This window comes from Acartia tonsa, chromosome 8 (assembly GCF_053477335.1).
Source record: "Acartia tonsa isolate MP-2025a chromosome 8, ASM5347733v1, whole genome shotgun sequence".
Classification (NCBI taxonomy): Eukaryota; Metazoa; Arthropoda; class Copepoda; order Calanoida; family Acartiidae; genus Acartia; species Acartia tonsa.
Genome location: NC_137267.1, coordinates 48,311,540 through 48,324,552, shown reverse-complemented (window position 1 = coordinate 48,324,552; position 13,013 = coordinate 48,311,540). Strand labels below are relative to the sequence as shown.

Sequence of the window (13,013 nt, the reverse complement as noted above, 5' to 3'; positions counted from 1 at the left end):
ATTTCGCTGAGAAACTGTATACAAGTGTAACAGAATTAACAATTGTCTGTCCATCTGTATCTTACGACCAACTTTTATCTACACTCAATATCAATATGGATAACAAATTTATTCTATTAATGATAAAAGTGAACAATGTTCATCAAAAATTAAGAGCAACCAATACATATACTAAAATACGAATCTATCTTCTGAAGACCATTTTATATTTTTTATAAATAAAACCTAATACAAATTTTAAAGTTCTTTTTTCACAGTAATAGTTTGTCATTTATTAAATCTATGCAAATTTGAATTACTAAATCAAATTTCTAATAATTATTCAAATGAATGCGTGTTTACAATAATAATGCAAAATCTTGTCCTCTTTTATTTATTACGGACATCTAGCAAGTAAAAAATTAACTATACAAACGAGAAAACATAAGATAAGTTAATGTTATTAGTTTAACCCTTTACGTCCGAAATAATTTTTATCGGCAAATAACAAAATATTAAGTCAACTATTTTCTATCAATCTATCTATATATCTATCTACCTATCTATTTATCTATCTAACTATCTATCTAAATATTACCTCCAGCCCCTAGTAGCAAAGTGCCAGCAATGGTTAGTCCAGTATTATTTACAGATATCTACCTATCTATCTATCTAGCTAAATATTACCTCCAGCCCCTAGCAGCAAAGTGCCAGCAATGGTTAGTCCAGTATTATTTACAGTTATCTACCTATCTATCTATCTATCTATCTAAATATTACCTCCAGCCCCTAGTAGCAAAGTGCCAGCAATGGTTAGTCTAGTATTATTTACAGTTGTCTTTCTATCTATCTATCTAACTATCTTTCTATCTAACTATCTACCTATCTATCTATCTATCTATCTATCTATCTATCTATCTATTTATCTATCTATCTATCTAAATATTACCTCCAGTCCCTAGTAGCAAAGTGCCCGAATTAGTTTGTCCAGTTTTATTTACAGTTATCTACCTATCTATCTATCTATCTAGCTAAATATTACCTCCAGCCCCTACTAGCAAAGTTCCCGCAATGGTTAGCCCAGTATTATTTACAGTTATCTACCTATCTATCTATCTAGCTAAATATTATCTCCAGCCCCTAGTAGCAAAGTTCCCGCAATGGTTAGGCCAGTATTATTTACAGTTATCTACCTATCTATCTATCTAGCTAAATATTACCTCCAGCCCCTAGTAGCAAAGTGCCAGCAATGGTTAGTCCAGTATTATTTACAGTTCCATACAAAGTATTAAACAGAGGACTTCCCTGAAAAGTTGTCCAATTAAAAAATTAAAAGGATAGGTGTTAAATCCAGACAACTACATGGACCTAGTGGCGGAGACACTTTTCGTCTGCTACCCAAGTGCTTTCTGATCTGACTCGGCTGTATTTATATTTCCGACGCTATTAGCTAATTTTAAAGACCAGATACAAAATCGGTAAGGGTCCCCGAACTGTGGACCCTTACATCCTATTATATAAAGTAGTAAGCTTTTTTGTCTGTAGCGAAGGATCTTGCTAACCGCTGAACCGATATGGTTCTCCTTTAGAGTGAAGCTTCTTATAGGTCCCAGGGTGGTTTTAGGCTGTTTAATTTTTTTTTAAAAGTCGTTGTAAGGTTTTAAATTATTTTTCTGCACTTTCATGCCCCTTCTAATATCCCTAGATACTAGGGACGCAGACGCTAGTAGTACATAATACACTAGCGGCTTCGCCCCTAGAAGCCTCCAGGAGCGACTAGGAGGGGGGAAAAGTCGATCTCAGCCCATTTTAAATTTGATTTTTAAAAGAATTTAAAAATATTTTTGGGGGGAGGGGAGGGGGGTGAAGACACCCTCTCCAAAAATGGTTCAAAACCTTCCAAGGACCTATACTATTTTTTACTTTAAATAAATAAATTATCAAAATGTTTAAAAATTCATTAGAATACCTCAATCAAACCATTGAAAATTTGAAACCCCTCATTTTATCCCCCCTTATATAAAAAAAAGCTTGGACGTCCATGCAGCAAATATATAAAATATATTTTTTTTAATTATGGCTTTGAAACCGATTAATATCCCCTGGATTAGAACCGGTTCTCAGCTATACTGACAAATTAATTTTAGCATTAAAATAAAAATCATAAAACTAATAATCTTACAATTTTTCATTTCAATATCCGCGAAAAGCTGTCTATAATACGATTCGATAAATAACTATACCTTTAATAGATTAGGAAATATAACTGAAGAGGTGTTAGCATCTACCCAGCCAAGATAGAATGCTTCTATGGTTTTCCCTACTCCATTTCCTACTGCAACTATATCCTAAAATATAGATAGATAGATAGATAGATAGATAGATAGATAGATAGATAGATAGATAGATAGATAGATAGATAGATAGATAGATAGATAGATAGATAGATAGATAGATAGATAGATAGATAGATAGATAGATAGATAGATAGATAGATAGATAGATAAATAGATAGATAGATAGATAGATAGATAGATAGATAGATAGATAGATAGATAGATAGATAGATAGATAGATAGATAGATAGATAGATAGATAGATAGATAGATAGATAGATAGATAGATAGATAGATAGATAGATAGATAGATAGATAGATAGATAGATAGATAGATAGATAGATAGATAGATAGATAGATAGATAGATAGATAGATAGATAGATAGATAGATAGATAGATAGATAGATAGATAGATAGATAGATAGATAGATAGATAGATAGATAGATAGATAGATAGATAGATAGATAGATAGATAGATAGATAGATAGATAGATAGATAGATAGATAGATAGATAGATAGATAGATAGATAGATAGATAGATAGATAGATAGATAGATAGATAGATAGATAGATAGATAGATATGTCAAATCCAATATAATTTCTTAGATATGTAAGGTTTTAAATAATGTCTTGCCTAATTGTCATAGATATCACCATTTCATTACAGAGATCTTTATATTAATTCAACCATTAGAGTAAAACACGAGAGGGAGAAAGAGTTAAATAACCATCCCCATCGCAACCGCCTTGTGCTACCTTTTTATTGGGTCATAAAAATCAACCTGCAATGGTATCGCTTATACTAACACAGCCAAGTAGCAGAAAATTATTTAGAAGCAGACGAAAGAGGTCTTTGAAAAAGGAAGGGAGGTAGTTGTCTGTATATACATCTATGCTATAGATCTGTTATACAACCTATACGGACCAGGGAGGAAGGAACATTGGAAATCTTATTGAACTAGTCCCCAAAGTGTTATATTATCGTTTTTTATTCGTTGGCTCAACAACTGTGGGACTATTTTGATTTTTGATTGGTTGGTTCATTAAGTTCCAAACATTCTAAATTGAAAGTTTAGGGTCGAATTATCCATCCCACACCCCACCCCTCTTGTCTCTAGGTGCGCAGCTGCTAGTACATAAATTTGTAAAGTACAATATGTAACCTATAAAGTAGCAAGGTTTTTTATCTATAGATTAAGAATTACTGTACTAATTTTGGATGGTTTTAGGCTAATTTTGCCCTTTTCTACCCTTTCAAATACAGAGTATTATAGGCTATGGTCGCAGCTGCTATTACTAATATATGTACACTTCTAATATATGTAAACTACTAAAAAGTACAAGGTACTAAAAAGTATAAGGGTAAACAAGGATGACAACATCCATAAACATTAACACTTATATAGTGTCAGAACTGAATAATCAGAATATAAATATATAAGAGTCGAAGCAAAACTGAAAGTAAATTTGTTGAAAAACTGCTTGATACTGATAATGTTTATGGACATACTTACATTTTTAGGACTTGATTATAGAGTTGCTTCGCTTATAACATTATACTTTGTTGTCCCAGGAATCAATATACCAAAAATCAGATAAATCGGATGATTAGATCACATAATAATTTGTTGTTAAAAAAGTAAAAAAATCAACATGTTTAAAATGGACATACGACCATTCTGGTAACGATTATAGAGTTGCTACGCTTTCTAAATCGTAATCTAACCACTAAAGGAATCACCATGCAAAGTTTGAAATCGATAGGTCAATTCTAAAATGCCAAAAATAATGAAAAAAAGCTATCCGTTACGGAAGTACGGACGGACCGTCCTTAATTATAGAAAAGCTTTTAAAAAACGAGCTGGAAGAAATTTATTACTTTGAAAACTAATTTCCTTCTTTTCAAGTTTTTAAAAAGTATTAGCCGTACTTTCCTTCAAATCTTCTTGCGAGCAAAAGAACCCCCCCCCCCCGGCGCCCCTCTCTTCTTATTTTTAGATCAATTTACATAAAGGGGGGAGCTTAATGCACAACCCCTGCGTCGGGCTTTAACCCGGAGGAGCATCCCTGTACCCAATATAACCTAACCTAACAGGGAGGAGCATCCCTGTACCCAATATAACCTAACCTAACCCGGAGGAGCATCCCTGTACCCAATATAACCTAACCTAACCCGGAGGAGCATCCCTATACCCAATATAACCTAACCTAACCCGGAGGAGCATCCCTGTACCCAATATAACCTAACCTGGAGGAGCATCTCTGTACCCAATATAACCTAACCCGGAGGAGCATCCCTGTACCCAATATAACCTAACCTAACCTGGAGGAGCATCCCTGTACCCAATATAACCTAACCTGGAGGAGCATCTCTGTACCCAATATAACCTAACCCGGAGGAGCATCCCTGTACCCAATATAACCTAACCTAACCCGGAGGAGCATCCCTGTACCCAATATAACCTAACCTAACCCGGAGGAGCATCCCTGTACCCAATATAACCTAACCTGGAGGAGCATCTCTGTACCCAATATAACCTAACCCGGAGGAGCATCCCTGTACCCAATATAACCTAACCTGGAGGAGCATCTCTGTACCCAATATAACCTAACCTGGAGGAGCATCTCTGTACCCAATATAACCTAACCCGGAGGAGCATCCCTGTACCCAATATAACCTAACCTAACACGATGATATAAAGTAAAACACAAACACTCCAATAACTTAAAGAAAGAGAGAGAAAAAGAGAGAGAGAGGGAGGGGGGACAATGGGCTGTTTATTACACTAGTCTAGTTTTATAAAACAATTTTCCTATTCGTTGGCTTAACATATAAGGGGACTTTTGAATTGATTAATTATTGTCCAAACGTTCCAACCACTAATTATAATCTACAGTGGGGGTAATTTTGTGTATCATCATTGGGGATGTACATTAATTTATCGGCCATTGTCTTATCCCTTTAGATCCCTACAAAAAACTGTCCCCCCCCCCCTTTATTTTCCAATTATTTTAAAATAAGAAGTGGGGGAGGGGGCTTATGTGCTCGACTAGGCACTTTGGGGGAAACGGCCCCCGTATTAGCAGTAGTCTGAAACGTTTTAGTTATTAAGAACATAGTTTCATAAGAATTTGTTCATATATTTTACTTTTTTTCGATTAATATTAGCTGGATTAGAATCGGTTTTTAGGCATACTAAAAAATCATTTCCGTATTATGGCCATTTTTCCACAAATATAAAATGATAAAATCAAACAAATTTTGTTGGCAAGGTCTTTCGGTCCTAGAGGAAAAGAAATCTTACGTTTTTTCGTTTACATTCAGCGGAAAGCTGAGGTGAATTCTTAAAACTTTAGTGAGGCAAAATTATCCCCTCTAAATTTTTAGTGAGCCTTACTGATTTTAGTGGGGCAATTTTTTTAAGAATTCACCTCTGAATATTAAATGATGCGAAAATAACTATTTTTCCATCTGCCAATGGATCTAAAAATTATTTGCTATAAAAGTTTGGACACTGCTTGTTAAGACCAACCAATAAAGATTTGATAAAGAGTACCCAAAGTTATGAAGTCAACAAATCAAAACTTGTTGATTAAACTTTGGGTACAAGTGTAATTTACAGTCCAATGCCCCCTCCCTAATTGTATTTCATCTAAATGTATCTAAAGCTTCCCTGCAAATGATTTGTAATAAAAAAAAACAATCATCCTTTTTATTGATTTCACCTTGTATTTATTGTTCAATTCTGGCGAAGGAAATTATAGCACAGTTGGGTATTTGTGCCATGCCACTCTATGATTCAAATTGTGCGTCCGTCTGTCTTCAGTTAGTTTATAAGAAACTGATTGTGGGAATGGTTATGGGCATATAAATGGATATGAGATATCTGTGGATATATTGTGAAATTGTTGTCACTTTAGGTTGCTAACATGAACATCATTTATTGGTCATTTAATCCAGTAGGAGAGGGAGGGATGAGGTAAAGGGGTTAGTTGGGTGGATCGTTAATTTAGCCAGCTACAAGTTTTACTTTATTAGAGTACATGAAAAATAGTGCAACATTCAAGTAATGATATATAGATAGATTGATCTATAATTAAGTTATAGAACAATAATTTTATGCATTTATTTTGTGTACACTGGTAAAGTAATGTGTACACTTTTATTCTTTTTAGTTTTCCTTTATGCAATTATTTTGAGCGAAGATACTCTTTAACTGTTAGTCCCTTAATTCATCCTTAATTATAACGTTATTTTTTCAATTAAAAAAGATAAAGATCATATTATTTACTCCTTCTGTACTTTTATAGTGATTGATTTAAACAATTGTACTCTTTTAGATTGAAACCATCCAATCAAAAAAAGCACTTAATAAGCCAAATAATTTTTTAGACAAAATTGTATATGTGATGAAAAGTTACATAAATAAGGATACTGTTTAGTATACTACGCTTATAATATTGTACCTTGTTATTCTAGAAATCATTATCACAAAAATCAGATGATTATGATAAATATACAATACAAAAAATTGTCAAAAAGTAAAATAGATGTACAGACTTTGTAGTAACGAACTAAGAACTATCTGCTACGCACGGACAAACATAGAAAAGTTATAGCTTTTAATAATATTAAATTGCAAGTTGATGTAATATTATTAATCTGACACTATTTGTTAATTTTTTTAAATAATCGATACATAATTACATGGATGTTGCACCAGATTTTCATGTTCTCTAATAAGTGATACTCCTAGCTGGCTAAAACAACGATGACCCCCATCTACCTCCTACTGATTAATGAAATGACCAATAAATAGGTCCATATTAGCAATCTAAATTTTCCCCTGTCAATATATCCATGTTTATTAATGTTTTCAATCTATTTTTGATGGCTAATGTTTATAATTATTTCTGGTTCAGCGGTCATGATTAAAAGCTGCAAAGCTGTAATTTTGTCATTTTATCCAGGGAGGGAGGGGACATTGGACTGTAAATTACACTGGTACACAAAGTATTAAAAACTTATTCGATGGCTAATTCTTATTGAGTTCAAATTAGTTAGCTTCAAGCTAGTAGTGTCCGAACTTTTTAACCAATAAGTTTAATCTACAGAAGAGGTAAATGGGTATTTATATCATTGTATTGTTCATTGTCTTATCCCTTTGGGTCCCTGCTATGTATATAGTATGTAGGAATTTTGAAGTTAGATTTTTATTTACAGTATGGCTTCGAAACCCTTTAATATCCGCTGGATTAGAACCGGATTCAGCCATACTGAAAGATTATGTATAGCATCTTGTTACAGACAATTTTCTACGTAACATAACATTTATTTAACTTTAGCATGGTTAAATACATATCTATAATACAAAGTAGCTTGATGTCTGTCTGTCTGTCTGTCTGTCTGTCTGTCCGTCCGTCTGTCCGTCCGTCTGTCCGTCCGTCCGTCCGTCTGTCTGTCTGTCCCTTAAGATCTCGGTAACCGCTGAACCGATTAGATTTTACTCTTCAGGGTATTTACCAACTGGTCCTGTGGTGGTTTTAGGCTATTTTCTTGGGGGGTGGGACACCCCAAACCCCCCCCCCCTTAAACAAAAAATCCTTCACAATTTTTTTTTAATGAATTTTTTCGCATTTTTTTCCGCTGGGTAGGTAATAGAAAATGTAATTATACCTGTTAGGGCAAAGCCCTTAGAGGCTAGGGGCGAAGCCGCTAGTAATAAAAATAGTAATTATCAATTTTAACACAAAAGTGAAAAAGTATAAAATCATGTTTCTAGAACCAATATATAGCTTTCCTTAAAAACAGATCCCAATAATGCTAGCAGTTGTCGAGATTGGCATACCCCATGCAATTATAACCAAGTGGGAGGGAGTGAAAAAAATTGTAATTTTTTTAATATAGGGCAGTCAATCAATTGTTTGTTTTTAAGGGTGTTGCAAAACTGATAAGGAAGCAAAATTGGCAAAACGTATGCCATCGCAAAAAAAGATCACGTGTCCTAAACATCATACCAGAAACGCTGAAAATCATTATTTCAAATTTAAACTTTATGCATGAAGCTACTCTATAAGTTAATAATGTTCAACTGTAATTGTCTGTACATGACATTTCAAATAAAAAATGTTGTATTTTTAATAGCACAGCTACACTCTAATACACTTTGCTGTTCGTTCGTTTGTCCATCAGTCAGTCAGTCAGTCCGTAACGCTATAGAGGAAATGTGATTTTTCTCGGTTTTTTATTAAAGATAGACAGCTTAAATTTTCAGTTCAGATTCCTATGATAAATGCGCATCTAGTCTATAAATAGTTTTTGCTTCAAAAGTGTTAATGTTCGTTTGTCCTACCATTTACAGTATTAAAGTTTTGCTGTAATGGATGCTGTCATCCTTGTCCTTTTCCATTTTATTAAACTTAAAATTTCTCATTTGCTGACTAATAACATTTCATTTCAAGGTTTGATATAGAAATAAGATTAGAGAACCATATTAACCAAAGGATCTTAACAATGGACGAAAAATTTATTTACACAATACATCCCCAACGGTGATAAACAAAATTACTCCTTCAGTAGAATAAAATATTGATTAAAAAGTATGGGCACTGCAAGTTTTGACATTTGAACTAATAAATCAAAATACAATAAAATTAACCAAAGTTTTAAAGCCTACATATAAAACTTTGGGTACTACTACTATACTAGTGTAATGTACAGTTCAATGTCCCCTCCCTCCCTGATTTTAAAATAACATTTTTCGTAGACAAAACTAGTTGCAAAAATAGAATTGAAGCCACGCGTGATTGGTTAAGAATTGTTAAGTTTAGTTCATTTATGCAAGGTTTGATATTGCGGCTATCATCCAGTTAATTTTATCAATTTTTTTAATATCTTTTTCGCCTATAGCCTTCGGGGTTTTGCCCCAAGAAACATTAGAAAATAAATTTATCTTATATAGTAGATATTGCTCTGTAAGCTTTAGAGAAATTATCAAAAAAATTCTATAAGAAATTAATATTACTCTCTGGAACAATTTGTGACACACATTAATTATAATTTTACTCACAATTTAATAAAGTTTGCCATGAAATTTTTCTACATAAATCTGGTTTTAAAGACTATTTATTTAGAACTCTAACACTTAATTAATTGTCCATTGTTCCATTCCCATATTACTACTCCTATTCATATTTAAATTCAAATAATATAAATCAAAAAGCTAAGATTTGCTGAATTGTTCTTTTACTAGATTTAAATATCCTCTAAAAGTGTTCAAATCTAGATACTTATAGATAAATATTCGGATCATGAAGAAAACGAAGTAGCGGGTTTAGTCGTATTTTCAAATTAGCTTTTGATTAGGTTAATGATGTTAATGATTGCCACGCTGTGTTAAGAAATAAGCCCTGAAGGGTTAGAGCCTCCTGCAGCTACCCATTTCCTTCTAAGGTATTAAAAAAATTGAAATGCAAACCCCCCACGTCTTATTTTCAATTTAAAAAAAGGTGGGAGGGGGGTTCAGCTCAACAGGTTCTTTGTGTGAAAGTTCACTCACTTTTAATATCTCTTATAAAATGCTGATTGTAAAAATTAGAACTCAAGGTTTATTGAGGGAGGGAGAGGACATTGGGCTGTTTATTACAATAGTCTCCAAAGTTTTATAATTACGTTCTCTTATTCGTTGACTTAATAACTTTGGGGACTTTTACTGATTTTTATTGATTTGCTCATCAAGTTGAGTGTAAAAACGTTTCAACCACTGTAGAAGGGGTAACTTTGTGTATCATCATTGGGAATGTACAACAATTTATCGGCCATTGTCTTATCCCTTAATACCCCTGGGTTTACTTCTGTTTTTGATTACCAGTCAAAATCAAAATTTATACATCAGCATTTTTAAAGATTAATACATTAAATGTTAAATTTTAAGGTTCTTTTTTGTATGTTTTACAATTTTAAAACTTGTTTTCTTATTTATTATTTCGGATCTACTGCAGTTCACGGTAAAATATTGCTGGTAACGAATATTGCCAAAAATCTATGAATTTCAAACGCTGCTAGCTGCCAAACGGCTGAACGTACAGATCATGCCCGCACATTGCTTAAGCGATATAAGAAGGCATACAAATAATCTGGAATAGCCAAGATCCAATGATGCACAGGGAAAGCTTCACTGAAGAAAAAACGTGTAATATAGGCCTTTTTTGCGCATTTCTCTGCACTGCGAGATAATTATGCATTATTGATTTATGGCTATTCCAGATTATTTGTAGGCCTTCTTATGCCGCTTAAAACAATGTGCGGGCATGATCTGTACGTTCAGCCGTTTGGCAGCTAGCAGCCTTTAAAATTCATAGATTTTTGGCAATATTCGTTACCAGCAATATTTTACCGTGAACTGTAGTAGATCCATTATTTCACAATTTATAGAAGCTTTTTATAAAGCCTTTAAAAATGACGTCATACTGGCCTGTTACTTGTAATTTCGTCTGTGTATTGGCCTATTATTGGTATTTTTAGTAATTAGGCAGTTTGGGCCATGATTTGAACCTACCACCTCCCCACCTTCCTTAACTTATTAAAAGCGAAGCTTTTCTATAATTAGGGTCGGTCCGTCCGTACGTCCGTCCGTAACGGATAGCTTTTTTCGTTAATTTAGACATGTTAGAATTGTCCTATCGATTTCAAATTTTGCATGGTGATTCCTTTAGTAGTAGGTACGATTTAGAAAGCGTAGCAACTCTATAATCATTACCAAAATTTCCATTTTAAACATGTTTTTTTTTACTTTTTGATTTTTATGTGATCTAATCATCCGATTGATCTGATTTTTGGTATATTGATTCCTGGGACAACAAAGTATAATGTTATAAGCGAAGCAACTCTATAATCGAGTCCTAAATATGAAACTAAATATCAAACTAATTTTCCCAAAAAAACTCATTCATTTCTTGACAATGCACGAAGATACTGCTAAATTTTATGTGAAAAACTGTATATAAATAACCATGTAAGTTGTTTTATTTTATAGAAAATTTTTTATTACATATTTTAAATTTACATAGTCCTGTTGTTACTACGCTTTTTGTTGATATAATTGTCCTTGTTTCTTTAAATTTTGACCATTTTGCTAAAATGATTTGTTATGTTATTGTGTATATAAAAATTTCTTATACTTTTTTGTAAAAAAATTTAATATTTTTTAGACCCTGATGATGTTAATGCTAACGAAAATATTCGGTAGCTGATGTGTTGATTTCCTTGTTGGGGAATAGAATAGTTGGTGCGCGTCCTTTTTATGAATATAAGTCCTAAATATGTAAGTATGTCCATAAACATTATCTTGTATAAAGCAGTTTTTCAACAAATTTACTTACAATTTTGCTTCGACTCTTATACATTTATATTCTGATTATTCAGTTCTGACACTATACAAGTGTTAATGTCCGTTTGTCCTACCGTTTCAGTGCTTCGCTTTTATGGATGTTGTCATCAGGGATCGGAAGCTTCACGTAAGCCGCGTGTGAGCCTCAGTGAAATCGTGATTTTATCACTATAAAATTCAGCTGGATGTATAAAACGGCTCTTTAGCAGACGATCCTTCTTTCTTAATTTTTTTTTTCTGCTCACAAGCAGGTTTAAAACTGAGGCTTATGCGCGGCTTACGTGAGGCTTCCGATCCCTGGTTGTCATCCTTGTTTTGTGGCGAAGAATGGTGGAAGATATTATTTTATTGGTTGCTATTTAATCTTACCTAGTCCGTCGGTATTTCAGTCAAGCTTCAAAAGTCACCCGTTTGCCCGTTTGTCCTTTTTTTGTCATCCTTGTTAACTATACTGTATACTTCACTAAAAATTAGTGAATTGTGACGTCATAAAAATAAGTCTACTATCAATCTCTTTTTTAGGGGTTTCCTTTCCCACTTCTCCTCACATTCCTCCTTTCTTTTTAGACGTCTTTTTATGACGTCACACATGACACTTTCTAACGCTAAGAAATAGTTGACTAACCTCTTGAATATTATTAGTTAGAATATTATTGAAAGCTCTGTTCTCTGCGCTGGCACTATCCCCGTCCTCATAAAGTATTGTTGGCCGTTCAACAACATTTTGTTCATAACCTGTGGCCCCAGTTTTTATTACAGGCCTCACTAAATTTGTTTCATCCCATGATGATTGTTTAAGCCCCGCAGGGTTATCTGTTATCACATCAATTAAGGGTTTAGGTAACAGTGATTCTGATATCTTTTGGAACAAAGATTTGTTTTCATAGTTGGTGATAGTTTTTGGCCTCCATGAGTGCTGCGGGTTTGAATCCCAGTGTCTGGGTTGTCGGGAGTAATATTGGTGGGGGTGGTGTCTACCCGTTCCATCTACACGTCTAAAATACATCAAAGATTATTATAATAAGGGATATATGATTACTTGGATGTTGCACCAGATTTTCATGTACTCTAAAATTAATTCCCGCAGCTGGCTAAATAACGATACTTTCCATGCACCCCCGTTACGATTCACCCCCCTCCCCCCCCCTTCTCTTGGATTAACGAACTGATCAATAAACGAAAAACAACCTAAATTGACGACAAATTTCCCCCCGTCAATATATCCACGTCCACTCTTATAACAAGGACAAGAATAATATAATGGGAGGGGATAATGGACTGTAAATTGCACTGGCATCCAAAGT

General features: G+C 33.7%; 1 long non-coding RNA gene across 1 annotated transcript; it reads right to left on the bottom strand.

Annotated features, from left to right (window-relative positions):
• Nucleotides 1-1,197: 1,197 nt before the first annotated feature.
• On the bottom strand, nt 1,198-12,694 carry LOC145325669 (uncharacterized). Its single transcript, XR_013881544.1, has 3 exons — nt 12,335-12,694; nt 2,223-2,327; nt 1,198-1,284 (listed from the first exon to the last, which is right to left on the bottom strand). It is a non-coding gene; the product is annotated as an uncharacterized LOC145325669 (long non-coding RNA).
• Nucleotides 12,695-13,013: the final 319 nt, after the last annotated feature.